Here is a 27,177-nt window from a genome sequence, read left to right on the forward strand (position 1 = left end):
GGAGTTAAATACGGTGGATTGAAACATGATTTTCTTGATTCTCCTAAGGCCCTAACATGGCAGCAGAGAGACAAAGAACAAAGGCGAGAAAGTGACGGATGAGAAATGCCAACAAATGCTTGAAAGATGCACGAAGGGGAAATGACTGAGCCGACTGGAGGCGGCTGACCTGAGGGTCTGCAGTGCAGCCCTGCAGCCCAGCACTCAGAGGCACTGTGTTCTTTGGAAGGTGGGGTCGAAGGAAAAAGTTGAAAAAAGGGACTGGTGGAAAGTTTGAAGCAAGAGCAGTTAGCCCCTTCCCCTCTTCCATGCCCTCCCTTCCCACTGCAAGATACTAGAGTTCATTTTCTGGACCAAATGAGCCAGAGAAGATCTGGACTCAATCAGCAGGAACAAGAGGAGGTCGAAAGTAACACGGAACACTGGAGGACTCCGTTATTAATAAAGTCGGCTGCCAGAGCCGTGAGACTCCTGGCTGCCTTCTCCTGCCTGGTTCTCGGAGGGCAGTCAGCCAAGCACACACCACCCAGTGGGTCTGGAAGCCCCTCCCTGGAAAAACGAAATGGCCCCAGAAGAGACCTCCGTATGTTGTTTGTGTTGGGGGTGAGGGGAAGGTTTGCCAAATGACACAGCTGGCATCCCACCCAATCTCCCTGAAGATGTTAATCCCCAAAGCCACCAGTCAGCCAGTGTCCTCACCCCAGAGCTCCAGTATCTCACTGTAGAACAGACGCAGACCACTTAGAGTCACAGCAGCATTTTCAGAAAGTGTCCATACCATGGACACAAACAGACTGAAGAAAGCAATTCTGAGAAAACAAAGACATTCAGAAACTAGGAAAAAAAAGTTTAATTAAAATTACTTTTTAATCAGAAAAAAATAAGGTGAGATACTGTATCTATGAAACAAGAATGTGTTGCAATAAAAAGGAATATTCTGAGAACAAGGAACCACACTTAGAAACTAAAACTATGAGAGCTAAAATTACAAATTCAACACAAAGTTTAAAAGTAGAGCAAGAAACTCCTAAAGCGGAATAAGCAACCAAAGAACTGAACAATAGAAAAGACCACCAGAGGATGAGTTCCCAAACCCACATCCGATTACTGCCCCAGGGAGAGGAAAATAGAGGGGAGAAAATTATTAAAGAAATGATTTGAGAAACTCACAGTTCTGCTTGCAGCAGTTGGAGTTGGGCTTCCTTTCACAGGCAGCAGAAGATTCCCTGATGGTCATGAGGAGCATTCCAGGAAGATGGGGACTCAGGAGTGCTCCTGGAGTGGGCAACTTGGAGGTCACTGGGTAACTTGGTGAGAGCAATTTTGGCAGAGTAGTGGGGCTGAATCCAGGGGGAAGTCTGGTGAGCGAATGGAAAGGAAGCAGAGACAATGTGTGAGCACACACAAGTTTTACAGCGAGAAAGAAAATCAACTGACAGCTACGAGAAGGATTTTTTTTTTTGATGGAGTCTTGCTCTGTCGCCCAGGCTGGAGTACAGTGGTGCGATCTTGGCTCACTGCAAGGTCCGCCCGGGTTCACACCATTCTCCTGCCTCAGCCTCCCGAGTAGCTGGGACTACAGGTGCCCACCACCACACCCAGCTAATTTTTTGTATTTTTAGTAGAGATGGAGTTTCACCGTGTTAGCCAGGATGGTCTCAATCTCCTGACCTCATGATCCACCTGCCTCTGCCTCCCAAAGTGCTGGGATTACAGCTGTGAGTCACTGCACCTGGCCATAGGATTTTTTTTTTTTTTTTTTTTTTTTTTTATTCTTGAGACGGAGTTTTGCTCTTGTTGCCCAGGCTGGAGCTCAATGGTGTAATCTTGGCTCACCGCATCCTCTGCCTCCCGGGTTCAAGTGATTCGAGGAGGATTTTTTTCTTTTTCTTTTTTTATTATACTTTAAGTTCTAGGGTACATGTACACAACATGCAGGTTTGTTACGTATGTATACATGTGCCATGTTGGTTTGCTGCACCCATTAATTCATCATTTACATTAGGTATTTCTCCTAATGCTATCCCTCCCCCTGCCCCCAACCCATGACAGGCCCCTGTGTGTGATGTTCCCCGTGCTGTGTCCAAGTGTTCTCATTGTTCAATTCCCACCTATGAGTGAGAACATGTGGTGTTTGGTTTTCTGTCCTTGTGATAGTTTGCTCAGAATGATAGTTTCCAGTTTCATCCGTGTCCCTGCAAAGGACATGAACTCATCCTTTTTTATGGCTGCATACTATTCCATGGTGTATATGTATCACATTTTCTTAATCCAGTCTATCATTGACAGACATTTGGGTTAGTTCCAAGTTTTTGCTATTGTAAATAGTGACACAATAAACATATGTGCATGTGTCTTTATAGTAGCATGATTTATAATCCTTCGGGTATATACCCAGTAACAGGATGGCTGGGTCAAATGGTATTTCTAGTTCTAGATCCTTGAGGAATTGCCACACTGTCTTCCACAATGGTTGAACTAATTTACACTCCCACCAACAGTGTGAAAGCATTCCTATTTCTCCACATCCTCTCCAGCATCTGTTGTTTCCTGACTTTTTAATGATCGCCATTCTAACTGGTGTGAGATGGTATCTCACTGTGCTTTTGATTTGCATTTCTCTGATGACTAGTGATGATGAGTATTTTTTAATGCGTTTGTTGGCTGCATAAATGTCTTCTTTTGAGAAGTGTCTGTTCATATCCTTTGCCCACTTTTTGATGGGGTTGATTTTTTCTTGTAAATTTGTTTAAGTTCTTTGTAGATTCTGGATATTAGCCCTTTGTCAGATGGGTAGACTGCAAAAATTTTCTCCCATTCTGTAGATTGCCTGTTCACTCTGATGGTAGTTTTTTTTTTTCTGTGCAGAAACTCTTTGGTTTAATTAGATCCCATTTGTCTATTTCGGCTTTTGTTGCCATTGCTTTTGGTGTTTCAGTCATGAAGTCCTTGCCCATGCCTATGTCCTGAATGGTATTGCCTGTGTTTTCTTCTAGAGTTTTTATGGTTTTAGGTCTAACATTTAAGTATTTAATCTATCTTGAATTAAATTTTGTATAAAGTGTAAGGAAAGGATCCAGTTTCAGCTTTCCACATATGCCTAGCCAGTTTTCTCAGCACCATTTATGAAATAGGGAATCCTTTCCCCATTTCTTCTTTCTGTCAGGTTTTTCAAAGATCAGATGGTTGTAGATGTGTGGTGTTATTTCTGAGGCCTCTGTTCTGCTCCATTGGTCTATATATCTGTTTGGTACCAGTACCATGCTGTTTTGGTTACTGTGGCCTTGTAGTATAGTTTGAAGTCGGGTAGCGTGATGTCTCCAGCTTTGTTCTTTTGGCTTACGATTGTCTTGGCAATGAGGGCTCTTTTTTGGTTCCATATGAACTTTGAAGTAGTTTTTTCCAATTCTGTGAAGAAAGTCATTGGTAGCTTGATGGGGATGGCACTGAATCTATAAACTACCTTGGGCAGTATGGCCATTTTCACGATATTGATTCTTCCTATCCATGAGCATGGAATGTTCTTTCATTTGTTTGTGTCCTCTTTTATTTTGTTGAGCAGTGGTTTGTAGTTCTCCTTGAAGAGGTCCTTCACATCCCTTGTAAGTTGGATTCCTAGGTATTTTATTCTCTTTGTAGCAGTTGTGAATGGAAGTTCACTCATGATTTGGCTCTCTGTCTGTTACTGGTATACAGGAATGCTTGTGATTTTTGCACATTGATTTTGTATCCTGAGACTTTGCTGAAGTTGCTTATCAGCTTAAGGAAATTTGGGGCTGAGATGATGGGGTTTTCTAAATATACAGTCATGTCATCTGCAAAACAGGGACAATTTGACTTCCCCTTTTCCTGAATACCCTTTATTTCCTTCTCTTGCCTGATTGTCCTGGCCAGAACTTCCAACACTTTGTTGAATAGGAGTGGTGAGAGAGGGCATCCCTGTCTTGTGCCAGCTTTCAAAGGGAATGCTTCCAGTTTTTGCCCATTCAGTATGAAATTGGCTGTGGGTTTGTCATAAATAGTTATTATTTTGAGATGCATTCCATCAATACCTAGTTTATTGAGTTTTTAGCATGAAGGGATGTTGAATTTTATTGAAGGTCTTTTCTGCATCTGTTGAGATAATCATATGTTTTTTCGTTGGTTCTGTTAATGTGATGGATTACGTTTATTGATTTGCATATATTGAACCAGACTTGCATCCCAGGGAGGAAGTTGACTTGATTGTGGTGGATAAGCTTTTTGATGTGATGCTGGATTCAGTTGCCCAGTATTTTATTGAGGATTTTTGCATCGATGTTCATCAGGGATATTGGTCTAAAATTCTCTTTTTTTTGTCTCTGCCAGACTTTGATATCCGGATGATGCTGGCCTCATAAAATGAGGCAGGGAGGAGTCCCTCTTTTCCTATGGATTGGAATAGTTTCAGAAGGAATAGTACCAGCTCCTCTTTGTACCTCTGGTAGAATTTGGCTGTGAATCCATCTGGTCCTGGACTTTTTTTGGTTGCTAGGCTATTAATTATTGCCTCAATTTCAGAGCCTGTTATTGGTGTATTCAGAGGTTCAACTTCTTTGTGGCTTAGTCTTGCAAGGGTGTACGTGTCCAGGAATTTATCTATTTCTTCTAGATTTTCTAGTTTATTTGTGTAGAGGTGTTTATAGTATTCTCTGATGGTAGTTTGTATTTCTGTGGGATCGGTGGTGATATCCTTTTGATCAGTTTTTATTGCATCTAGTTCATTCTTCTCTCTTTTCTTCTTTATTAATCTTGCTAGTGGTCTATCAATTTTGTTGATCTTTTCAAAAAACCAGCTCCTGGATTCATTGATTTTTTCAAGGGTTTTTTGTGTCTCTATCTCCTTCAGTTCTCCTCTGATCTTAGTTATTTCTTGCCTTCTGCTAGCTTTTGAATTTGTTTGCTCTTGCTTCTCCTGTTCTTTTAATTGTGATGTTAGGGTGTCGATTTTGGATCTTTCCTGCTTCCTCTTGTGGGCATTTAGTGCTATATATTTCCCGCTACATACTGCTTTAAATGTGTACCAGAGATTCTGGTACATTGTGTCTTTGTTCTCATTGGTTTCAAAGAACATCTTTATTTCTACCTTCATTTCATTATTTATCCAGGAGTCATTCAGGAGCAGGCTGTACAATTTCCATGTAGTTGTGTGGTTTTGAGTGAGTTTCTTAATCCTGAGTTCTAATTTGATTGCACTGTGGTCTGAGAGGCAGTTTGTTCTGATTTCTGGTCTTTTACATTTGCTGAGGAGTGCTTTACTTCGAACTGTGTGGTCAATTTTGGAATAAGTGTGATGTGGTGCTCAGAATAATGTATATTCTGTTGATTTGGGGTGGAGAGTTTCTAATAGATGCCTATTAGGTGTGCTTGGTGCAGAGCTGAGTTCAAGTCCTGGATATCCTTGTTAACCTTCTGTCTCATTATCTAATTTTGACAGTGGAGTGTTAAAGTCTCCCATTATTATTGTGTGGGAGTCTAAGTCTCTTTGTAGGTCTCTAAGGACTTGCCTTATGAATCTGGGTGCTCCTATATTGGGTGTACATATATTTAGGATAGTTAGCTCTTCTTGTTGAATTGATCCCTTTACCATTAAGTAATGGCCTTCTTTGTCTCTTCTGATTTTTGTTGGTTTAAAGTCTGTTTTATCAGAGACTAGGATTGCAACCCCTGCTTTTTTTTTGTTTTCCATTTGCTTGGTAGATCTTCCTCCATCCCTTTATTTTGAGCCTGTATGTATCTGCATATGAGATGGGTCTCCTGAATACAGCACACTGATGGGTCTTGACTCTTTATCCAACTTGCCAGTCTGTGGCTTTTACTTGATGCATTTAGCCCATTTACATTTAAGGTTAATATTGTTATGTGTGAATTTGATCCTGTCATTATGATGTTAGCTGGTCATTTTGCTCATTAGTTGATGCAGTTTCTTCCTTGAATCAATGGTCTTTACAATTTGGCATGTTTTTGCAGTGGCTGGTACTGGTTGTTCCTTCCCAGGTTTAGTGCTTCCTTCAAGAGCTCTTGAAAGGCAGGCCTGGTGGTGACAAAATCTCTCAACATTTCCTTGTCTGTAAAGGATTTTATTTCTCCTTCACTTATGAAGCTTAGTTTGGCTGGATATGAAATTCTGGGTTGAAAATTCTTTCCTTTAAGAATGTTGAGGAGGCCCGCGTCAATCCTGGGTTGGAGGAGGTGGTGGCCGGTGAGGCTGTGGCGTGAAGACAGCGGGCATGGTGGGGCGGGAGAAAGAGCTCTCTATACACTTTGTTCCCAGGAGCTGCCGGCTGGTGGAGGAGGAAGTTAACATCCCTAATAGGAGGGTTCTGGTTACTGGTGCCACTGGGCTTCTTGGCAGAGCTGTACACAAAGAATTTCAGCAGAATAATTGGCATGCTGTTGGCTGTGGTTTTAGAAGAGCAAGACCAAAATTTGACCAGGTTAATCTGTGGATTCTAATGCAGTTCATCACATCATTCATGATTTTCAGCCCCATGTTATAGTGCATTGTGCAGCAGAGAGAAGACCAGATGTTGTAGAAAATCAGCCAGATGCTGCCTCTCAACTTAATGTGGATGCTTCTGGGAATTTAGCAAAGGAAGCAGCTGCTGTTGGGGCATTTCTCATCTACATTAGCTCAGATTATGTATTTGATGGAAAAAATCTACCTTACAGAGAGGAAGACATACCAGCTCCCCTAAATTTGTATGGCAAAACAAAATTAGATGGAGAAAAGGCTGTCCTGGAGAACACTTTAGGAGCTGCTGTTTTGAGGATTCCTATTCTGTATGGGGAAGTTGAAAAGCTCGAAGAATGTGCTGTGACTGTTATGTTTGATAAAGTGCAGTTCAGCAACAAGTCAGCAAACATGGATCACCAGCAGCAGAGGTTCCTCACACATGTCAAAGAGGTGGCCACTGTGTGCCGGCAGCTAGCAGAGAAGAGAATGCTGCATCCATCAATTAAGGGAACCTTTCACTGGTCTGGCAATGAACAGACGACTAAGTATGAAATGGCGTGTGCAATTGCAGATGCCTTCAACCTCCCCAGCAGTCACTTAAGACCTATTACTGACAGCCCTGTCCTAGGAGCACAGCGTCCAAGAAATGCTCAGCTTGACTGCTCCAAATTGGAGACCTTGGGCACTGGCCAACGAATACCACTTCGAATTGCAATTAAAGAATCACTTTGGCCTTTCCTCATTGACAAGAGATGGAGACAAATGGTCTTTCATTAGTTTATTTGTGTTCAGTTTTTTTTTTTTTTTTTTTTAATGAAAAGTATAGCATGTGGCGCTTTTTAAAGAACAAAGGAAATAGTTTTGTATGAGTACTTTAATTGTGACTCTTAGGATCTTTCAGGTAAATGATGCTCTTGCACTAGTGAAATTGTCTAAAGAAACTAAAGGGCAATGTTGCCCTGTTTGCAGTAATTTTTCTTTTTATCATTTTGTTTGTCCTGGCTAAACTTGGAGTTTGAGTATAGTAAATTAGATCCTTAAATATTTGAAAGCCAGGATGAAGCAGATCTGCTGTAGACTTTTCAGATGAAATGCATTGTTCATTCTCATAACCTCCATATTTTCAGGATTTTTGAAGCTGTTGACCTTTTCATGTTCATTATTTTAAGTTGTGTGAAATGGTATAGAAATCATTGGTGTTCATTATTTGCTTTGCTTGAGCTCTGATCAAAATGTTTGAAGAAAGGAACTTTATTTTTGCAAGTTATGTACAGTTTTTATGCTTAAGATATTTCAACATGTTATGTATATTGGAACTTCTACGGCTTGATGCTTCCTGCTTTTATAGCAGTTTATGGGGAGCACTTGAAAGAGCGTGTGTACATGTATTTTTTTCCTAGGTAAACATTGAATGCAAATGTGTATTTTTTAAATATAAATATATAACTGTCCTTTTCATCCCATGTCGCCGCTAAGTGATATCTCGTATGTGTGGTTATACTCATAATAATGGGCCTTGTAAGTCTTTTCACCATTCATGAATAATAATAAATATGTACTGCTGGCATATAAAAAAAAAAGAAGGTTGAATATTGGCCCCCACTCTCTTCTGGCTTGTAGAGTTTCTGCTGAGAGATTCGCTGTTAGTCTGATGGGCTTCCCTTTGTGGGTAACTTGACCTTTCTCTCTGGCTGCCCTTCACATTTTTTCCTTCATTTCAACCTTGGTGAATCTGACAATTATGTGTCTTGGGGTTGCTCTTCTCGAGGAGTGTCTTTGTGGTGTTCTCTGTATTTCCTGAATTTGAATGTTGGCCTGCCTTGTTAGGTTGGGGAAGTTCTCCTGGATAATATCCTGAAGAGTGTTTTACAACTTGGTTCCATTCTCCCTGTCACTTTCAAGTACACCAGTCAGACGTAGATTTGGTCTTTTCACATAGTCCCATATTTTTTGGAGGCTTTGTTCGTTTCTTTTTACTCTTTTTTCTCTAAACTTCTCCTCTTGCTTTATTTCATTAATTTGATCTTCAATCACGGATACCCTTTCTTCCACTTGATTGAATCGGCTATTGTAGCTTGTGCATGTGTCACGCAGTTCTTGTGCCATGGTTTTCAGCTCCAACAGGTCATTTAAGGTTGTCTCTACACTATTTATTCTAGTTAGCCATTCATCTCATCTCTTTTCAAGGTTTTTAGCTTCCTTGCGATGGGTTCGAACATCCTCCTTTAGCTTGGAGAAGTTTGTTATTACCGACCTTCTGAAGCCTACTTCTGTCAACTCGTCGAAGTCATTCTCCATCTAGCTTTGTTTGGTTGCTGGCAAGGAGCTGCAATCCTTTGGAGGAGAAGAGGCGCTCTGGTTTTTAGAACTTTCAGCTTTTTTGCTCAGTTTCTCCCCATCTTTGGGGTTTTATCTACCTTTGATCTTTGATGCGGGTGACCTACAGATGGGGTTTTGGTGTGGATGTCCTTTTAGTTGATGTTGATGCTATTCCTTTCTGTTTGTTAGTTTTCCTTCTAAGAGTCAGTTCCCTCGGCTGCAGGCCTGTTGGAGTTTGCTGGAGGTCCACTCCAGACCCTGTTTGCTTGGGTATCACCAGTGGAGGCTGCAGAACAGCAAATATTGCAGAACAGCAAATATTGCTGCCTGATCTCGAGGAGGGTTTTTTTTTTAAAGGTAAGAGTCATTAGGACATGCTTCTATGATGATTTAAAAAATAAATAGTAAAAGTAGCTTGAAATAGCAATTGTATTCCTGTTTCTGAGGTAAAGACCATATATATATATGTGTGTGTATATATTTATATATATGTGTATATATATATGTTTGTTTGTTTGTTTTGAGACAGAGTCTCACTGTCTCCCAGGCTGGAGTGCAGTGCTGCGATCTCAGCTCACTGCAACCTCCACCTCCCAGGTTCAAGCGATTCTTGTGCCTCAGCCTTCCAAGTAGCTGGGATTACAGGTGCATGCCACCACACCTGGCTAATTTTTGTATTTTGTATATATTTTTTTCGATGGAATTTCACTCTTGTCATCCAGGCTGGAGTGCAATGGTGTGATCTCAGCTAACTGCAACCTCTGCCTCCCTGGTTCAAGTGATTTTTCTGCCTCAGCCTCCCGAGTAGCTGGGATTACAGGCATGTGCCACCGTGTCCAGCTAGTTTTTGTATTTTTAGTAGAGATAGGGTTTCACCATATCGGCCAGGTTGGTCTGGAACTCCTGACCTCAGGTGATCCACCCACCTCAGCCTCCCAAACTGCTGGGATTACAGGCATGAGCCACTGTGCCCAGCTTAATTTGTGTATTTTTTAGTGGAGGCAAGGTTTTGCCATGCTGGGCTAGGCTGGTCTCAACCTCCTGACCTCAAGGGATCTGCCCATCTCCGTCTCCCAAAGTGCTGGAATTATAGGGGTGAGCCACCATGCCTGTCTCACATTTATAATAAAGAAAATGGAGGGCTGGAGTGGTGGCCCATGCCTGTAATCTCAGCATTATCGGAGGCCAATGCAGGAGGATCGTTTGAGGCCAAGAGTTGGAGACCAGCCAGGGCAACATAGCAAGGCCCCGCCTCCGCAAAAAATGGTATGCACCCATCATCCCAGCTACTCAGGAGGCTGAGATGGGAGGATCACTTGAACCCAGGAATTCTAGGCTACAGTGAACTATGATCATGCCACTGCACTCCTGCCTTGGTGACCAAGCAGGACCCTGTCTCTAAAAGAAGAAAGAATAAAAAGAAAATGGAAAAGAAAATTTCGAATTCAGGAATTCTGGTGCCTAAACACCTTTGACCTCAACGATGGGGAAGATTTAAATTCAAGGGATTATAAGAGATGAGGAAGGATATGACTTTTTTTCCCCCAAGTATCTGCCTCAGTTCTCCATAATTACACAGTACATATGAAAATAACCATAGATCTATTCTGGTCACTGATTTTCTAGAAAAAGTTTCAGTTCTTTTCCCACTGTATATTCAGTAGTTTCTTGCATCACTAGTGCAGTGTCCTGAATAGTTCACATTCAAGGTCAGCAATTTTATTTTTATTTATTTTATTTTTTGAGATAAGAGTCTTGCTCTGTTGCCCAGGTTGGAGTGCAGTGATGCAATCTCACCTCATTGCAACCTCAGCCTCCTGGGGTCAAGTAATTCTCCTGCCTCAGCCTCCTGAGTAGCTGGGATTACAGGCGCATATGCCACCACCACTGGCTAATTTTTGTATTTTTAGTAAAGACGGGGTTTCACCATATAGGACAGGCTGGTCTCGAACTCCTGACCTCGTGATCTGCCTGCCTTGGCCTCCCAAAGTGCTGAGATTACAGGCGTGAGCCACTGCACCCAGCCAGATCAGTAATTTTATTATCCATTTGCTCAACAAGTAATTTAATCATTCAACAGGATTCATTCAGCCCCCACAATATGGCAGGGTACATGCATCTACAATGCTAGGTGATAGAGACAAGCTGCAAAGGCCAGGCCTCTGCCCTCACCATGCTGAGTAAGGTGGGAAGTGCTGGACACCTGTGTGAGAACCATGCAAGGCACTCCCCATGGCTGAAACGCAAGAGGTATCTGCTGCAGCCACAACACGGCAGGGCCATCAGGAGAGGACAATGTGGCACAGAAAGCAAAGAGGGATCCACTGGGAAGAGGCTGTGGCCTCAGCCCTGCAGCACCTGTGGAAGTGCTGTCCCTCAGGAACCTAGGAGTCCCCTCAGAGGATTAGGAAAAGCTGGTGCCGCTTTTGTATGGGGGTTGACTCTCTTACAACCTGAAGTCTTCTGCCAAACTCTGCAACTGATTTCCGGGAAATCTGTGTGAAGAGCAAAACATGTTACCAGCACAGTAGGTCAACCCCAGGGCGGAGCCCACTGCTCACTTACACAACTGTCATTTCTGCCTCCCCTGGACCAGCACCAGCTCACTGTGTGGCTTTCACCGGGAGAGAACATCGTGACCTGCCAGGGGAGTGTCTCTGCCCTGGGAACTCAGCACTCCTGCTCAGGTATTATAGAGCCAGGTGAGTGGAGAGGGTTAGGAACACCACTAAGACCTCAGCCTGCTAAACTGCACTTTGAGAATTCAAGCCTTGTTGGACTGAGTGTTAGTGCAGTTTCCAGAAAGGCCTAGGTTACTCCCTGGCGCTGGAAGAATCTGATTCAGTGTCGATCCAGAATGTGCTGTGATGAATGTTCTCTCTGTATAAAGTATCTCCTATTTCAACAGCCATCATGGGAAAAAAAAATCTATGAAAAGTAAAAGGAGCAGCAATGAGTTAGAAGCACTGCTCAGTCACAGAAAATGTTTCCACCCAAGAAATAATTTTATTCTATTTTTGCAAATGCAAATAAGAATGGAAATTTAACCGGGTCACTTCCACTGTGGAGCAGGCTTTTATAATTGCTGCCAAGTTCCGCAATAATCATAAATGCCTCTCATTCACTCACATGCTAAGCTTGACCCTCACGCGTCCTCGCAGCACATCTGAGACTTTGGTGTCTTTCTCTCAGCTAGAAGCCTGCCATTTTCCAGCTTCTGTTTTACACAAATGCAGCAAGCTATGCAGCTTAGGATCTGGGCTTAGACAGTGAAAGATTTTGAATTGCACTTTTTCAGCCTGTCGTGGAGAGAGCATGGTGAAGGGGCAACTCCTGGAGGGCTTTTCGTCCTGTGTGAGCTGAGGCCAGTCACTTCACTTCTCGGGGCCTCAGTTTCCCCCTTCAGGATGTGAGGAGGTCGCATAGTAGACCCTGAGTTTTCTTCCAAAAACCACAACCTATGATTCTTTGAGCCAATCCGACTGAACTAGGTTACTCCAATGGGCAATAAAACAAGAACATGCTCTCCAGCCTTCTAGTTTCTGAATAGGACATTGAAGAAGTAGAATGGAATCTACCCCTCGGAAGTCACACCACTGCAGGGCAGGGTGCAGGAAGAAATAGGTCTCTAGGGGCCTGACATGCTAAACCCAGAGGCTGCCTGCCGCCGGCAGCTGGCACTCAGGGCTGCACAGGGGACTGGAGAAAGAGAAGGGCTCCACAAGCCCAAGACCCTGTTCAGTCCCCAGCTAGTTCTTTGCTCAGGGGCTTTACCCCAAATCATAAGATAAACTCCTTTCCTACAAATCCACATAGGCTTCCCAGAAACCAAAGGGCTTTCCACAATGTTTCACATCACTCTTAAACACTGGCTCGGGCCAGGCGCGGTGGCTCACGCCTGTAATTCCAGCACTGTGGGAGGCCAAGGTGGGCGGATCACAAGGTCAGGAGATCGCGACCATCCTGGCTAACACGGTGAAACCCCATCTCTACTAAAAATACAAAAAAAAAAAAAAAAAAAATTAGCCGGGCTTGGTGGCGGGCTCCTATAGTCCCAGCTACTCAGGAGGCTGAGGCAGGAGAATGGCCTGAACCCGCGAGGCAGAGCTTGCAGTGGGCCCAGATCATGCCACTGCACTCCAGCCTGGGGGACAGAGCGAGACTCCGTCTCAAACAAAACAAAACAAAACAACAACAACAACAACAACAACAACAAAAACCACTGACTCATCAAGCGGGGGTTCATCAATGCTTTTTGGATGATGTGGTTCCACACAACTTCTCAGCTGCCCATGACACCTTTCTCCTAGCCCCAGATTCAACAGTCAGCAGCTTACAAAAAAGATCCCCCTAGTAACTTTATTGAGACATAAGTTACATACAAGTTGTATTGACTTAAAGTACACAACTGGATGAGTCTGGACCATTGTATACACCATGAAACTACCATTGCCACCAAGATTACAACACTGCCATTGCCACCAAAAGATTCCTGTGCTTTTCTGCAGTCCTGTCTTCTATCCCCTCCTACAGGCAACCACCAACCTGCTTTTTGTCACTACATAGATCAGTTTGAGTCTTTAGAATTTTACATAAATAGAATCAAACAGTATGTCCTTTTGTGTCTGGCTTCTTCCACTCAGCATAATGAGATCTGTTCATGTTGCTTGTACCAACATGTGTTTCTTTTCATTGCTAAATAGTACCCCATTGTATGGATGTACTATGTTTTATTTATCCGTTTACCCCTTGGAGGGCATTTGGGTTGTTTCCAAGGCCTATTACGAATAAAGATTCATGTGCAAGTCTTCGTGTGGATGTGTATTTTTATTTTTCTTCAGTAAATAGGAGGAGAATGGCTGGATCATATGGTAGGTGTATGTTTAAAGAAAGTTCACAAAATCCTGAGGCAAACAATAAATGATTGCCAGGCATACCTTTGCCCTCAATGAAGAAAAGGTTGGAGTTTCTTTGGAAGCATTGATTTTTAACATTCTCTTTCTCTGAATGTTTTCCATATAACAGGGATGGAAGAAGAGCTTTTAACAAGTTATACATCATTTCTCTCATTTGCAGAGGAGGAAATTAGGGCCTGGTAAGATGAAGGTACCTGCCAAAAATGAAGTTACATACAAGCCTGGCACAGTGGTTCATGCCTGTAATCCCAGTACTTTGGGAGGCTAAGGTCGCTTGAGCCCAGAAGTTCGAGATCAGCCTGGCCAACATGGTGAAACCGTGTCTCTACAAAAAACACAAAAATGAGCTGGGCATGGTGGCACACGCCTTTAGTCCCAGCTACTTGGAAGGCTGAGATGGGAGGATCACCTGATTCCAGGCAGTCGGGGCTGCAGTGAGCCGTGGTCACATCACCACACTCCAGCCTGAGTGATGAGAATGAGACCCTGTCTAAAAAAAACCAAAAAGGCCGGCGTGGTGGCTCATACCTGTAATCCCAGCACTTTGGGAGGCCAAGGTGGGTGGATCATTTGAGGTCAGGAGTTCAAGACTAGCCTGGTCAACATGGTGAAACCCCGTCTTTACCAAAAATACAAAATTAGCTGGGTGTGGTGGTGCATACCTATAATCCCAGCACTTAGGAGGCTGCAGCAGGAGGATCACCTGTTCCTTGGGAGCCAAGATCATGCCACTTCACTGCAGCCTGGGCAACAGAGTGAAACCCTGTCTCAAAAACAAAAACAATAATCATGCTTGATTAAAAAATAAAACTAACCCGAAAAACAATAACAACAAAGAGTTACAGGCTGTATGGAAGATTGTGGCAGGTGAAGAACATGTGTGAAGAACACCACGTGGCAAATACATGTGTGCGGAGTTCTTTTTTTTTTTTTTTTTTTGAGACGGAGTCTCGCTCTGTCGCCCAGGCTGGAGTGCAGTGGCCGGATCTCAGCTCACTGCAAGCTCCGCCTCCCGGGTTCACGCCATTCTCCGGCCTCAGCCTCCCGAGTAGCTGGGACTACAGGCGCCCGCCACCGCGCCCGGCTAGTTTTTGTATTTCTTAGTAGAGACGGGGTTTCACTGTGTTCGCCAGGATGGTCTCGATCTCCTGACCTCGTGATCCGCCCATCTCGGCCTCCCAAAGTGCTGGGATTACAGGCTTGAGCCACCGCGCCCGGCCTATGTGCGGAGTTCTTGATGGAAGGAAATGTCAAGAAGAGCCCCATGGCTCTGGGAGCTGGCTCACACTATTAGAGTGCGCACTGTCACAGCTGGGAGTGGCCTTACTCATCATTTATATTGGATGACACATCTTCTCAACTTCGAATCTGATGAGGAAAAGTAGTTTTCAGCATGAGTTTCTGACAGAATCCCAGCCCTGAGACTTCACAGACAAGTGGACAGACCATCATCACTCTGCCCCAGGCCAGCACTGCTCACTCAGACAGCTAGGCCTTTGCAGTTCGAGGAGGTCAGCACCTCTGCGGAAACACCCTCACACCTTTGCCAAATGTGAAACGGCCAGTAGTGAACTTTGAATTCCTTCAAGTAGAATCCAGTGGAAATAGTTGTTCCTTTTTCATCCTCGTTTGCAATAAAAATGGAATGAAATCTTTAATTGACCACATCTCTTTCCTAATCTGAAACATAAGCCTCATAAAATTCTAATTATAAAAATCAATTTGGCTAGGCGCGGTGGCTCACGCTTGTAATCCCAGCACTCTGGGAGGCCAAGGCAGGTGGATCACCTGGGGTCGGGAGTTTGAGACCAGCCTGACCAACATGGAGAAACCCCATCTTTACTAAAAATACAAAATTAGTCGGGTGTGGTGTCGCGTGCCTGTAATCCCAGCTACTCAGGAGGCTGAGGCAGGAGAATCGCTTGAACCCAAGAGGTGGAGGTTGCAGTGAGCTAAGATGACACCATTGCACTCTAGCCTGAGCAACAAGAGTGAAACTCCGTCTCAAAAAAAAAAAAAAAAAAAAAAAAATCAATTCATGTTTGCTGTCTGTTGTTAATAGCATGCGTGATTCCTGGAGAGATATTGATAAGATCACTTTTAACAATAAAATAGCAAATCTTATTTTAGATGGGATGCTGATTGATGCATGATATTTTAAGTGTTACAATCAGGTAGATTAAACAATGCATATTTTGAGGAAGAAACATATCACTTGGAAGTATTTGACCATAACCTCAACAGCAAATAAAATTACTTCATTCCTTTAGGAAACACAACATTTGACAAGAGAATTCATGATATGAAAAGAATATATCGGTTAGAATGGAATGACTTAGAATTGGTTTCTTGGAATGACTGTTTTTCTTCACAAAGTGAAAGGAATTGAAATGAAATGCCAAAATTATTTGACCCAAATAATAAAGACGAAGAAATAACAACTTACTGAGAGATGTTATCTTTATCACGTTTTCAAATTGGTCGGTTTTCTCAAAGGCATCCCAGGCTCTGTGGTGAAAAAGCCCCCATCATCATTGCTGTTGCTTTTATAGCCTGAAGATTATGCTGAATCCCAAAGGCATTTTTGTGTTTTTCATGCTACTCCATGTTGCTTTTTTTTTTTTTTTGAGACGGGGTCTTGCTCTGTCGCCCAGACTGGAGTGCAATGCTGCCATCTCAGCTCACTGCAACCTCTGCCTCCCAGGTTCAAGTGATTCTCCTGCCTCAGCCCCCTGAGTAGCTGGGGTTACTGGCACCCGCCACCGTGGCAAGCTAATTTTTTTTTTTTTTTTGAGATGAAGTCTCGCTCTGTCGCCAGGCTGAAGTGCAGTGGCGCGATCTAAGCTCACTGCAACCTCCGTCTCCAGGGTTCAAGCGATTGTCCTGCCTCAGCCCCCCGAGTAGCTGGGATTATAGGCGCGCGCCACCACGCCCGGCTAATTTTTGTATTTTTATTAGAGACGGGGTTTCACCATATCGGCCACGCTGGTCTCGAACTCCTGACCTCAGGTGATCCACCCGCCTCGGCCTCCCAAAGTGCTGGGATTTCAGGCGTGAGCCACAGCGCCCGGCTAATTTTTTTATTTTTAGTAGAAACCAGGTTTCACCATGTTGGCCATGCTGGTCTCAAGCTCCTGACCTCAAGTGATCCGCCCACCTTGGCCTCTCAAAGCCCTGGGATTACAGGCATGAGCCATGCTGCCTAGCTTTACTGCATGTTTTTAAGGAACCCATACATATTCTTACTCTGAAGGTAAACTGTCAACTCCCAGTCTGCAATAAAAACTATTCCAGTATTCAGTCAAGGTGGAACCAAAATCTTCACATTGAAATCTAAGTTGAAGGGAGCTTTTTACTGAAGGTGTATGGGAAGGCTAAGAAAGTGCTCTAGGTGAGGAATGGGGGTGTGTCACCCACTTTTTATCATAATGACCCCCCCATTATTTGATCCCAACTCGAATAACCCTGGAGCTCTTTCCAGAGGGCTGAGGAGACAGGAGACCTAAGCACTCTTAGTATTACTGACAGCATTTTAGCATCCGGAATGCCGGGGTCTGGTTTTCCAAAAACCTGTCCCCAAGGCTCTTTTGAGTCCATGTGAATTAATCTCCTCTGGCACAAGAGGAAAATTATATTTGGAATGCAGTTTGATCATTGCATGAAACTTCCTTGCAAATATTTTCTCCATTATGTTTGAAGCAGGTGTCGTAGGAATCAGGTATTCGATGGGAGGTGTGAGCGCTTCATGGACTCTTAGCTCTCTTTTATCAACCCAAAACTTATAGCACAGTCTTGGGATCAAATAACAAACCAGGCAAAAGAGGGAAGAGAATGAATTATAGTCAGCAATTCAGAAGACACACTAGAATCTTCCAGTGACTGACCTAAAAAGTCCAGCAACAGCCTCGTAAGTGAGCAGTCAACTCCTTTTCTCTTATCTTTCTGTCTCTGTTACTCTCATCGCTGAGGCTGGCAAAGGAAAGTATGCTTCCTGGAGAAAAAAAGCACACCTGAGTTCAAATCAGATTCCGTCCTTCACTAGTTAAAGGGTGTTGGGTGATGACCGATTTCCTGGAGTGTCAGGGTGCTTGTCTATGAAGCAGAGCCACTGCTCACCTCCCCAGGGCTGGAGTGAGGGCTAAGTGAGTTTACATGCCAAGTGCGCAACACATACTGGGTGTTCCATGAAAGTTCTTATTCTCCTTCCCTACAGCTATTTCTCTTTCAAATAGAATGACATCTTTTCAGAAAACAAAACTAGAATTACAGGTTTGAGGCATGTTGTTTTGATGAATAAATCATTAGCCAAGGGGAGAGTTTGGACCTTTTCTCTTTATTGCGACTCAAGCTAATATTTAGCAGGCATTGGCTAAGGACCTAGGCCACACGATGCTCCACGATGGAACTCAAAGCAGAGCTTCATCCAACTTTCAGTTCAGGTGGCTTCGGGCCATTTAAGTGGGAGAATTAAAGCAGATTGGTAACTGTATTCCAGCCTGGCTCATGCAGCTTCATGATTAATTTAGTAGAGGATCTTTTGGTGTGTTCTTCACTCTCTGAAGGAGGCTGCATCCTGCCCAGGGAGCAATCTATGACAGGGCTCTTAGGGAAAATTTGGTCTTGACAAAATATCTGTCAATAGTTTCATCTTCATCTTGGAAGAGGCCTTGTATCTTCCTGGCTGATGATGACAAAAATAGATCCCAGCACCTAAAAAAAAGATGACAGTCTAAGACATAGGATGAATGAAAGTCCAAAGTTATGAACATAACACAGCACAGAAGAACATGTTTTATTATTTATTTTTGTTGAGTTTGTCATTCTAAAGAACAGAGGGAGGCTCTCAAAAAGAAAAAAAAACATGTATTTATTTGGGAATAGGGCATTGCAATGGGAATATGCATGCCACAGTAAACTGTGTGTGTGTACCCAGCAAGGTAAAAATGAAGACAAAAGCTTTTAAAGGAGAAATGAGGAGGATTACATAATGATTTTGAAATTATTATCCTTGGCTACAAAGATCAGTAACAAGGATGAGGCCATTTGGAGGTTGGACAGGCAGTTGCTGGGTGGATGTCTGCACAGAAGTATTTTTCGTGTAAGGCTAAAATGGCCTTTGTGCAAGGCTGTGTTTTTTGTGGTCTTTTGTGATAGCTTTTGTTATCAGACGTATAAGTGAGAACCCTCTCTTCACAGCCTACCCTCACTCTATTTTTAGGCTTTATTTTTTTCCTTTTTAACACAAGTGACTCCATTTTGATTCTGCTAATTTTCACATTCCCTCTTTTGTTTGTTTGTTTGTTTTGTATCTTTATTATACTTTATTGTTAGTTCCCACAAGCAAAACATTCCCTCTTTTGATCAAGATTTTTCTCCAAAAGTGTCACTAGTCAATCACCCTGTAGATGGGTTTTGGTGTCCCTTGGTGCTGGGATAGACATGTCCCAGGTTGCTGGCCCCATCCCACAATGGAAAAAGTGAATGGCAAGTAGGAGTCATTGTCAAAACTCTTTTAAACACCTTTGCACAAAAGGGAGGTTGGAAGGGACCGGTTCTCAGGCTAAGTCTCCCTGCACTCCATTATGAAGTTCAATTTTGTCTGTTGTGTAGTTTTTTGCTGTCATCTCAAAGTGTTGGGTCAGCATTATTCTGAGTTTCTATGCCCACAAAAATTTCCTGGGATGGATTCTTGCTCTGTTGCCCAGACTGGGGTGCAGTGGCGTGATCTGGGCTCACTGCAACCTTCGCCTCCCAGGTTCAAACAATTCTCCTGCCTCAGCCTCCCAAGTAGCTGAGATTACAGGTGCACACCACCATTTAGCAGGGGAACACATGGCTCTTAGAAAAAGTAAAAGCATGTAAAGTTTCCTGGTTATATGAAACAATTCAGACACATCAAGAAAAGCTGGTTGGATGCAGTGGCTCATGCCTGTAACCCCAGTACTTTGGGAGGCCAAGGTGGGAGGATCATTTAAGGCCAGGAGTTTGAGACTAGTCTGGGCAATATAGAGAGATCCCATCTCTACAAAATATAAAAAAGTAAGCTGGGCATGTGGCATTGCCTGTAGTCCCAGCTACTTGGGAGGCTGAGGTTGGAGAATCACTTGAGCCTGAGAGGTTGAGGCTTTGGTGAACGATTGTGCCACTGCACTCCAACCTGGGCAACAGAGCAAGACCCTGTCTCAAAGGAAAAAAGAAAGAAAAGCTAAGGGTACAACATCAAGTTACCCTAGAGGAAAACATTGCTTTTCTAGGTCTTAAAGATAGTCATTTTAGCAGCAGGTCATAATAGCAGAGTTAGAACTGGAAAAAAAGTCACAAGAGCTTACTAAAAAGCTGAAAAAGTTAATATCTCAGCTGAGCCAAAATACATGCCTTTTCAAGAGGGGAAAAGAGAGTTGAAGACAATGATACATGCCCTCAAATCGTGTGCAGTGAGACCCAGCCAAAGTTGAACTTCTGAGATATGAATCCGAGAAACTTCTAGAGGAAAACTCTACCTCAAGAAATGAAATTACCACTCTGAATAAAAAAGACAGCATGTTTAACCTAAAACTATGGAAATTAAATGAATCTCAGGACAAAATATGGCAGTAATATAAACTACAATTTAGAAGATGGCTGTTACAAAGGAGATTTCAGATTTAAAAATCAAAACCTCTTGCAATTTTACTAAGAGCAAATCAATATTTCAAGAAAATCGATTAGCCTGGGCAACAAGGTGAGACCCCATCACTACAAAAAATTTAACAGTTATCTCAGTGTGGTGGTGAATGTCTATGGTTCCAGCTACTAGGGAGGCTGAGGTGGGAGGATCACTTGAGTCTGGGAGGCTGAGGCTACAGTCAGCTGTGATCATCCAGCCTGGATGACTGAGTGAGAGCCTTTCTCGAAAAATAAAAAAATAAAAAAGAAAACTTTGTTGTTCTAGCATAAGAAACCACACTTCAATTTTGCATTTGTGTGTGTGTGTGTGTTTTTTTTTTTTTTTTTAGATGGAGTCTCACTCTGTCACCAGGCTGGAGTATAGTAGCATGACCTCAGCTCACTGCAACCTCCGCCTCCCAGGTTCAAGCAATTCTCCTGCCTCACCCTCCTGAGCAGCTGGGACTACAGGCAAATGCCACCATGCCCAGCTAATTTTTGTATTTTAAGTAGAGATGAGGTTTCACCATGTTGGACAGGATGATCTTGATGTCTTGACCTCTTGATCCACCCTCCTCAGTCTCCCAAAATGCTGGGATTACAGGCTTGAGCCACCGTGCCCAGCTGCATTAGTGTATTTTTAATATCAAATCTCACTTATAATGTAGAAACACTTACAAATAATTCCCCTCTAATTATAGCCAACTGAATTACACACACAACTCCTTTCATAAATTTCTTCTCCACAAACCTTTTTCATGACTTACTCATACCATTGACAACATGCTCAGACTTTCTCCTTTGTCCTATACTTCCTCTTAAACAACTAGTAAGGCAAAAATTTACCACGTAAAGGCCAGGCACAGTGGGTCACCCCTGTAATCCTAACACTTTGGGAGGCTGAGGTTGGTGGACTACTCGAGGCCAGGAGTGCAAGATCAACATGGCAAGACCCTGCCTTTCAAAAAGAAAACAAAATAAATAAATTTACCACATAAGATTCTTTCTCATACAAATTTATTCTCTTTTCTTTTTATGCTTTCTTACCAAAAATACACCTTGCTTTCTTTCTTTTTCTTCTGTTGTTTTCTTTTTTATTTTTTTTGAGACAGGGTCTTGCTCTGTCTCCCAGGCTGGAATGCAGTGGCATGATCTCTGTTCATTGCAACCTCCACCTCCTGGGCTCAAGCAATTCTCCTGCCTCAGCCTCCTGAGTAGCTGAGATTACAGGTGACCACCACCAAGCCTGGCTACATTTTTGTATTTCTAGTAGAGATGGGGGTTTCACCATGTTGGCCAAGCTGGTTTTGAACTCCTGACCTCAAATGATCTGCCTGCCTCAGCCTCCCAAAGTGCTGGGATTACAGGCATAAGCCACTGTGCCCAGCCATCTTTCTTTTCTTGAGACATGGTTTTGCTCTGCTGCCTAGGCTGGAGTACAGTGGCACATTCATAGCTCACTGCAGCCTAAAACTCCTAGGCTCACATGATTCTCCCACATCAGCCTCCAGAGTAGCTGGGACTACAGATACAGGCCACCATACCCAGCTAAATTTTTTCAGTTTTTTTTTTGAGACGAGGTCTTGCTACATTGTGCAGGCTGGTCTCAAACTGCTGACCTCAAGTGATCTTGCCACCTCAGCCTCTCAAAGTGCTGGGATTACAAGTGTAAGTCACTGCATGTGGCACATAACTTACTTTCTCTCTTTCCTACTTACTGGTTCCTTTCTGTCTTGTTTCTATTTCCTTCCTAAATTTATATTTTGAAATAATTTTAAAATAACCTCGAAATCAGACAAATGTACTCTTCTTATTCAATAAAGAGCACATTTTTGTCTTTCTTATAATTTTTTCTTACAAAAAACACACATTATTTTGTGTGTGTTAATAGACCCAAGTATATTTAGTCTTTGTATAAAATTTAAGAAACAACAAATAAACTTATATTCAGCAATTTGTTCCAGGTTTTTTTTTTTTTTTTTTTTTTTTTTTGAGACAGAGTCTCACTTTGTTGCCTGGGCTGGAGTGCAGTGGCGTGATCTCAGCTCACTGCAACCTCCACCTCCTGGGTTCAACTGATTCTCCTGCCTCAGCCTCCCAAGTTGCTGGGATTACAGACGCCTGTCACTGCACCGGGCTAATTTTTTGTATTTTTACTAGAGATGGGGTTTCGCCATTTTGGCCAGGCTGGTCTTGAACTCCTGACCTCGTGATCCACCTGCCTTGGCCTCCCAAAGTGCTGGGATTACAGGCGTGAGCAATCACGCCCGATCTGTTTCAATTTTTAAAAAATCTTATTTGGAAATGACCCAGACATTTAATGAGTATTACTTAATTTAACATAATTTTAAGATTTCAAATTAAATGAAAAGTTTCTTTATAAATATTTACACCATTTACATTTACACAATTTAATAATTTATCTAGATTACTTATAAAAACTGACATATTAGACAAAGCCTAGAACCCGTTCAAATTATTTTGCTATTAACCATTTTTATAGTCTGTGAATATCAGGTGTTCACCTAAGTCACAACTTTAAATATAAACATATAGGTATTTTGTCTATGACTCATAAGATAAAGCTGTTTTCATTATGAGCAATGTTTAATTAGTTTTACATATCAAAGAGTTACACACAAAGATCATTCTGATTTATGCTGGGTTTATAGTTATATAACCTTTGTGTCAAACCTGGACATCTTAAAACATCTAGTAGAGACAAATATAAAACTGTCTGACAAGTAAACCCTAGGAAAAATGTATGTTGCTACTTCTTAAGACATCTGTATTTTTATTTTACCTATAGTTTTAAAAGCATCTTATAAACAATTTACTTAAGTCCTGTGAACTAAAAGGCACTTGAATTACCACATATTTTATATGAGCACTCATTTATATAAGCCAATCTGAAAAGAATTTCTTTTTTTTTTTCTTTTTTTTTTTTGTTTGAGATGGAGTCTCACTCTTTTACCCAGGCTAGAGTGCAGTGGCATGATCTTGGCTCACTGCAACCACCACCTCCTGGTTCAAGCAATTCTCCGGCCTCAGCCTCCTGAGTTAGCTGGGATTACAGGCATGTGCCACCATGCCCAGCTAATTTTTAAATTTTTAGTCGAGACGGGGTTTCACCATGTTGGCTAGGCTGGTCTTGAACTCCTGACCTCAGGTGACCTGCCCACCTCAGCCTCCCAAAGTGCTGGGATTACAGGCATGAGCCACTGTATCCAGCCCAACCTGAAAAGAATTTCTTAATGATTTCTGGCCAACCACAGCAGATTTGATCATGCAGACACAACATAATACATGTACATATGCACAAACATACCTAAACACACACACACACACACACGAAGATGTTACAGCTTTCATTTTACAATTTTATTCATGAGATAGTAATACAAACTCACCAGTCTATAAAACATACTTGGATTGCCGGGCACGGTGGCTCACACCTGTAATCCCAGCAGTTTGGTAAGCTGAGGCAGGAGGATCACCTGAAGTGGAGAGTTCGAGACCAGCCTGACCAACATAGAGAAACCCTGTCTCTACTAAAAATACAAAATTAGCTGGGCGTGGTGGCTCATGCCTGTAATCCCAGCTACTCAGGAGGCTGAGGCAGCAGAATTGCTTGAACCCGGGAGGCGGAGGTTGTGGTGAGCTGATATTGTGGTATTGCACTCCAGCCTGGGCAACAAGAGCGAAACTCTGCCTCAAAAAAAAAAAAAATAAATAAAAAATGAATAAAACATACTTGGATTCAAGTTATGACAAAATTTCAGACAAAACTGGGACCTATTTATGCAACCAAACAGTATTTTCCCCAAATAGGTAATCTAATGAAGGCTGTGGACCAAAATGTTGGGTAAAGTAATTTCCATAGCAGTTTGATTTTTTTTTTCAAGAGAATTAAATCGTTTATTGATTACACATGATAATGGATGATACACAAGCTTCATTCCCATCTATAATTTTATCTGGTACCATTATTCAATTTAGATATATTGCATAGGATGTGCCAACAATCACTTTTATAACCAATAATTCCATGATTTTGCTTGCGTAATCCCTTTTAATGGTGAACTTCAGGTCACAACAGTAACTATCAGTTCAACTACACCAAGGTTTCCGAAGACAATGGCTTCTCCACCCAAGCAGGTTGTATGTAAATTCCAAATAGAACCTGGCATCACCCTGAAGGAATTCTAACTTCACACTGTTGGGGAAATTTACCAAGAAGGCTTCAGAGTAGACTAACTTTACACAGCACATTAAAAAAAAAAAAAAGACTTTTATTCAGCGTCACAATCAGACTAATCACATTTAGCGATCAACAGCATGGGTGCAAAAAAAAAAAAAAATCTACATTAAAACCCTTTGTTGGAATGCTTTACACTTTCCCCAGAACAGAAACTAAAATAACCTGTTATACAATTAGTCACAAATACAGTCCTTGAGTTTTTTGCCCATACACATGACTGTTTGTCTAAAACATGTCTTCTTTGTAGCAGCTAGGCCCTGCCACCACTGTACTTGGCTGAGTTCACAAATATGTTGTAACCTGTAGCTTCCCTGTCACTTCTCTGGCTCTCCTCTCCTGCTAAGATTTGTTTGATAATTAAAATCTTCTGCCACTGCCATAGCTACTGCTGCTGCTGGAACCGCCATAGCCACCTTGGTTTTGTGGTTTTGTGAAGTATTGGCCTCCACCGCCATAGGGGCCAGAGCTTCTGCCTCCAAAATTTCCTCCCTTCATGGGTCCAACAATTGAAGACTGATTGTTGTAACTGCCAAAATCATTGTAGCTTCCATCACCTCCAAAATTGCTTCCATCATTACCAAATCCATTATAGCCATCCCCACTGCCACCATATCCACCACCACCACAGCTGCCACCAAAGCCACCACGACCACTGAAGTTTCCTCCACGACCGAAGTTGACATTTCCACTGAAACCACCTCCACAACCACCACCAAAGTTTCCAGAACCACTTCGAGACCTCTTTGACTGGATGAAGCACTAGCCATCTCTTGCTTTGACAGGGCTTTCCTAACTTCACAGTTGTGGTCATTCACGGTATGGTATTTCTGAATGACAATCTTATCCACAGAGTCATGGTCATCAAAGGTTACAAAGGCAAAGCCCCTTTTCTTGCCACTGCCTCGGTCAGTCATGATTTCAGTCACTTCAATTTTCCCAGACTGTTCAAAATAATCTCTTAGGTGATGTTCTTCAGTGTCTTCTTTAATGCCACCAACAAATATCTTTTTCACAGTTAAGTGGGCACCTGGTCTTTGAGACTCTTCTCTTGAGACAGCTCTCTTTGGTTCCACAACTCTTCCATCTTGTGTGGCCTTGCATTCATGGCTGCATCCACCTCCTCCACAGTGGCATATGTGACAAACCCACAGCCGCTGGAACGCTTGGTGTTTGGATCTCTCATTACCACAGGGTCCGTGAGCGTTCCCCATTGCTCAAAATGGCTCCTCAGGCTCTCATTGGTTGTTTCAAACCTCAACCCTCCAATGAAGAGCTTCCTCAGCTGTTCGGGCTCTTTAGGAGACTCTGACTTAGACATGATGGCAGGGAGAAGAGAGACTTTAACGATGCTTCTTCCGCGGCGTCCACAGGCAGATAGCAGTTTGATTTTTAAAAAACTCCTTCACCTTTTTTTTCTCTTTTTTCCTTAGTTTCAAATAAGTTTAGCGTTAAATTTTCAATGTTTATATTTTAGACAGGACTGGCCAAACTGTATAAGAAAAACAAAATATCTAAGTAGCTTTGTATTTTTTTTTTTTGGAGACAGAATCTTGCTCAGTTGCCCAGGCTGGAGGGCAGTGGTGTGATCTCAGTTCACTGCAGCCTCTGCTTCCTGGGTTCAAGCAACTCTCATGCCTCAGCCTCCCAAGCAGCTGGGATTACAGGCATCCTCCACCACACCCAGCTAATTTTTATTTTTTTGTATTTTTAGTAGAGACGGGGTTTCACCATGTTGGCCAGGCTAGTCTTGAACTCCTGACCTCAAGTGATCCGCCCACCTTGGCCTTCCAAAGTGCTGGGATTATAGGCGTGAGCCACCACGCCTGGTTGGCCTTGTATTTTTAGTAACAATCTATCTTTTGCCAACCTGGGGTGTTTGACTAGTCAATGTGGGCAGGGAAACATTTTAGAAGGCTTTGCTTTGTTTTTGTTTTGACTTTCTCCTTTTGGTCCAAGCAAATTTTTTATGCTGGACAAAGATATCATATTATTGCTCTAAGCTCAAGATTTTGATATATTTGATCTGAGTATATAACTTCATAAACATTTATCTGTTTTTTTTTTACATTTATTATTATTTTTTTTATGAGACAGAGTCTCACTCTGTCACTCAGGCTGGAGCGCAGTGGCACGATCTCTGCTCACTGCAACCTCTGCCTCCTGGTTTCAAGCGATTATCCAGCCTCAGTCTCCTGGGTATCTGGGATTACAGGTGTGCGCCACCACACCAGGATAATTTTTGCATTTTGTATTTTAGGAGTTTCACCATATTGGTCAGTCTGGTCTCAAACTCCTGACCTCATGATTTGACCACCTCAGCCTCCCAAAGTATTGGGATTACAGGTGTGAGCCACCGCACCTGGCCTTATCTGATTACCTTATAATCAATATAAGGATTGATTATACTATCAATCCTTCAGTTATCCATTTCATCACAATATGCAATTATCAGTCAGGCAAACCTAAATTTACATTCCCAAAGATTTCTAGATTGTTACTTGCCATGGAGCTATTGTGATGTGTAAAGCCAATAATTTGAAAGAGCTTTAAAATCTTTTTTT

The 27,177-nt window shown here is 42.5% G+C and overlaps 2 pseudogenes across 1 annotated transcript; one reads left to right on the top strand and one right to left on the bottom strand.

Moving 5' to 3' along the window:
• The first annotated feature begins 6,241 nt into the window (after positions 1-6,241).
• On the top strand, positions 6,242-8,041 carry LOC112626870 (annotated as a pseudogene). The gene has a single exon (XR_003119972.1). The product of XR_003119972.1 is annotated as a methionine adenosyltransferase 2 subunit beta pseudogene (transcript).
• A 16,932-nt stretch (positions 8,042-24,973) lies between these two features.
• LOC112626755 lies at positions 24,974-25,951 on the bottom strand (annotated as a pseudogene).
• Between the last annotated feature and the right edge of the window lie 1,226 nt (positions 25,952-27,177).

The sequence above is a fragment of the Theropithecus gelada genome, chromosome 6 (assembly GCF_003255815.1).
Source record: "Theropithecus gelada isolate Dixy chromosome 6, Tgel_1.0, whole genome shotgun sequence".
Classification (NCBI taxonomy): Eukaryota; Metazoa; Chordata; class Mammalia; order Primates; family Cercopithecidae; genus Theropithecus; species Theropithecus gelada.